Here is a 4388-nt window from a genome sequence, read left to right as displayed (position 1 = left end):
GGATATTGCAAAACAAACAGCCAAGCAACCAGGAGCGTGTCAGCTGTTACATAAGAACATAATAAATAGGAGCCGGAGTTGGCCTGACGGCCCCTCGAGCCTGTTTCGCCATTCATGGCTGATCTTCGACCTCGACTCTATTTTCCCGCCCGATCCCCATATTCCCACACGGCACTTCAAACAGAAGAATGCCTGTTTCACGAAAAGAAGAATTGTGTGTTCGGTTTTTTAGATTTTCAGATCTCGTGGCGCCTCCTTTGCCATTTCATGCTGTCGCCAATCGCTCCTTCTCCCGCCTGTTAACAACTGAACTCACACCTGCTATTGCAATACGGCCGACCAGAGGAACCAAAGTGCCCACATGAGAACACGAAGAAGTAGTTTTTTTGGAACAGACCAGCTGGACCTTGAACTCCGGTGGAAATATTCAGATGCAAAAGGTTCACCTGCTCCAGGTGAGGCTCGAACTCACAACCTCGGCATTGCTCGAGCTTGATACTGTTATATAAGTAACGCGCGCTAACCGATTGCGCCACTGGAGCTGGATGGTTACTTGCTTCTCATCAAACAACCTCAATTTCGGCCTGTAAGATTGTATGTTCTTTCAGACAGGTTTCCAAGTGGACACATGCAGCCAACTGCCGCTCGGGCATTGATGTTTTCGTGGTCGAATTCTTGCCTGCCACACAGAAAGCTGGGGTTTGATTACCGCCCAAGAGCATTTTCATTCTGCATTAATGACAATGTGTGAAATGGGATAAATTCATATTCAGCTTCAATCTTCACAACATCATGAGACATTTTCTTTTTTACAGGTGTGTTGCATACAAGTAACCTCGGCTTCTGCAAGGAAAGAATGAGACGTTTGGAACATTCTTCTTCAGACGGTAATTGATGCTAACTCACTTGTGATTGTTAAATCTGGTATCAATAAATTTCTGTGAACCAATGTTATTGAGGGATATGAGGCTAAGACGGATATATGGAGCTCGGTCACAGCTCCACCATGATCTCATTGAATGGTGGAACAGGCTCGACGGGCTCAATGCCGCTGCCACTTGCTGCCTCCTGATATGCGCCACTTTCACCTGCAAGAAAGCGGGACGTGTGTCTGTGTGATGGCTGATAGCTGCCAGTGTGTGTGACCTGTGAGTTGTTGGTGGGCGGCTTGCAACAGTGGTAACGTGTGAGGGTGAGAGGAAGTCTCTGGTTTGAAGAGTTGAATACTGATGGAAAGAGTTTGTTGGTATCTGAGTGATGGGGATATCGTGCGTGGTGCAATTGGTAGGTGACTTCATTTGAGAGTTGACCTCACTCACCTTGACCACTTATGTCAAAGCATTGAACTTCTTCCTGCACTGCATCGAATTCCATGCTACTGTGCGCCTGGCAATGACTTCGTCCTCCGCTGCCTCCCGCTACCTTTTGGATATATGTCTGGAGTGCCTCTTGCCCACCCCCACCCCCCAACCTCTGCAAATATAGGATGTCCCTCCTTCTGCCCACCTCTTGCAACAAGGTCTCTCAGCATCAGCAGAGAAGCTTGGTGCATGCACACTCCAGGCTTGGTACCAACTGAGATCGACAAATTGGTGAGGACTGGCGTGCAGATTGGAGGATGTGGGATTTCGTTGTGTACAACCTTTATACAATGTGTTAACATAACTCATCAGCGTGTGAACAGAAGGATGGAACCTGCATCTGTGTTTTACGTGTGTGATGTCTCATCTCAGTTCAGACTCCGTGCAGACAGCAGACTGTTATTTTCAGCAAATAACAGCTACCAGCGACCTTTGATAGATTTCTGAGAAATATCCAACCTTTAAGAGATTGAGCTCCCCTGGTGGTGGAAAGCGCATATTGCATTGATCCCACGTGCAAGGCCCGGAATGGAACGCTGAAAGCAGGTGAGACTTCGGGACAGTCGAATCTTGCATCCTGCCTGCGCCAGGGTCATTGGGCGCGGGGAAACAGCGCATCACGCTACCTGCGCCGAAATAAGGCCTTTATCAAATTTACCCCCAAATTTCCTGCATACGCCAGCCGACATGATTCCAATAAGGTATCTGGTACATGGGGCCACAGGAAGAAAGTTTGCATTTAGATAGCGCCCTTCACCACCTCAGACGTACCAAAACGCTTTACAGACAATGAAGCATTTTTTGAAGTGTAATCACTGCTGACATGCAGGAAACGAGGCACCCAATTTGCGCCCAGCAAGATCCCAAACACAGCGATGTGATAATGAGCAGATAATGTGTTGTCGTGATGTGGCTGTTCTCCGGGGCGAATTAATCAACTTTAAAGACGGAGACAAGGTGATTGTATCAGTTCGAGTTTTGACCTTTGTAATGTTTTTTTCTTTCCTTATATTTATATTCTTCAGATTCCAACTGATCAGAAAACTGACAACTGAACTCTCACAGAATTGTCGATAAATCTGTCACTCAAAATAAACAATGTTAGAAATAAAGAAATAAACCGGATTGAGACGGTTCACTTCACTGAAACGTCGAATTCCGGTTAAACCGCTGATCTGCACCTCAACTCCATTTAGCGAAATAGAAAGTGGAAAACTCATGTTTCGAGACGAGTTTACTAATTTCCTTAAAAGTGAAGATCACGAAACCAGCAAAACATTCCCTGCCCTGATTAAACACACAGCAAGGGAATATGTCGAATGTCTTGAAAGAAATCCGCGATTGTATTCTTGCACGGATAGAATACCGTGCTCAATATTAACACTAACACTGAGCGCCAGGTCTGGATCTGACCCGTTTACCCCGTGGTGCGGGACCCCATCCGCGTTTATATTTACCAAAAAAAGAAAATGAGAAAATAATAATCTCACCCAGCAGAATTGGAGATTGTTCGTATTTTCCAAGACAGGATGAGGCCACTCGGCCCGTTGGGCTTGGTTGTAAATTCTGTTCACATTCTCCGCTCGGTGTTGTTCTCCGTGCACATTTTTAGTTCACCGATTTGTCTTTTATTTTATTTCCCCTCTCTCTGTTTTGCAGACTGAGTGCGAAAGAAGCAAGCAGTGTCTGAACCACTCTTGCCCCGGTTTAAGATCTTTTGCTGAACCGCTGTTATAGCGGACGCGTGACCTAATGGACAAAGCGTTTGACTTCGGTATTAATCGTGATGTTATCAAAAGATTGCAGGTTCGAATCTTGCCGCGGTCGTTTTTACACTTGTTCCAATGTGCGCCACAAATGTTTCGCACAGGACCTGCTGGAACGGAAATCCGTAAATTCCTTTGCTTGCAAAAGTTGACTCGACATTTTCAATATTGTCGATCTGGGTGCACGGCCGGGACATAGTGTAAAAGTGACTTTATTTCTGCTGTTTGGATTCAGAAATGGTCGGCTGATCCATTGTGCTCTGTGCATATTGGCCCGTACCCCATCCCCGTCGTTATTGTATTGAACTTTTGTTGCAGCCCGACGTAAGTTCTGTGCAATCAAAATGGGCTTGAATGCTATTATTATCAATCCGACACCGGAGTTTTAAGGCTGTGTCCCTAGATTGTTTATATTTTGTTTAAATATAGATGGATAATTGGAATTTTTCACCTGCGGTAATGGGATAAAGGTCGAGTGGAGAGGACGGATCGGAGAGAGATCTTTCTGTCCTTCCTTGCTGCCTCTGGGGTTTACAGCGAAATAAAGATTAACGGGAACAGCAAATGATAAGGGAGGTGGAACATAAAGGGTTAACATTAACCATCAGGAAGAAATCTAATTTCAAAACTTTTTAACAATCTTGAACCTGTCCAGTTATTAGATTTACAGCAAGTCTGTACATTTTTCTGTTAAATTTAATTCCTCCACCCGCTCTTCATCAAGAAAAATTAAATCTGGAGGGAGCTCCCGTCCAGATTTGAGCCCAGGATCTCTCTCATTGTTAACAGTCTCCCGTTTTGAACTAGAATCCCACCCATGGCTCGGTTCCCAGTAACTGCCGCCGAGATTGTAGGACTTCGGTCCCTCCTGCATCTCTTGCATTTTACCATCTCCCGATTATTCGATCAGTATTTGGGAACATGGGAGAAAACCTGGGTTTAAATCCCGAACATTTAAATCCCCAACAATCTGCCTGTTGATCCCATTCCACGGTGCCTTTAGTTAACAATAACCGCGGGAGCGCAATTGGAATCCAGTCCGCAGTTTGTTTCCTTCTCTGTTCCTGTTCTCTCTCGGTTTCTCTAAAAGACGATGCACTGTTTGGATCAGGAATCGAGTTCTGATCAGCCCTGTGACAGACAGACAAGAATCCGTCACTGAAACCCCGAGACACAGGGAATGCTGTTCATTCTGTTCCAGGGACACTTCAGAAGTCGGTGAAACCTTCCAATTCCCAATCCCACAAAGGACGGAGCCAAG

The 4388-nt window shown here is 45.6% G+C and overlaps 1 non-coding gene across 1 annotated transcript; it reads right to left on the bottom strand.

Moving 5' to 3' along the window:
* Window positions 1-447: 447 nt before the first annotated feature.
* On the bottom strand, window positions 448-542 carry trnai-uau (transfer RNA isoleucine (anticodon UAU)). Its single transcript has 2 exons — window positions 505-542; window positions 448-483 (listed from the first exon to the last, which is right to left on the bottom strand). It is a non-coding gene; the product is annotated as a tRNA-Ile (tRNA).
* Between the last annotated feature and the right edge of the window lie 3846 nt (window positions 543-4388).

The sequence above is a fragment of the Heptranchias perlo genome, chromosome X (genome assembly GCF_035084215.1).
Source record: "Heptranchias perlo isolate sHepPer1 chromosome X, sHepPer1.hap1, whole genome shotgun sequence".
Taxonomy (NCBI): Eukaryota; Metazoa; Chordata; class Chondrichthyes; order Hexanchiformes; family Hexanchidae; genus Heptranchias; species Heptranchias perlo.
The sequence above is the reverse complement of the archived record's forward strand: the minus strand, read 5'-3'. Positions and strand labels throughout refer to the sequence as shown.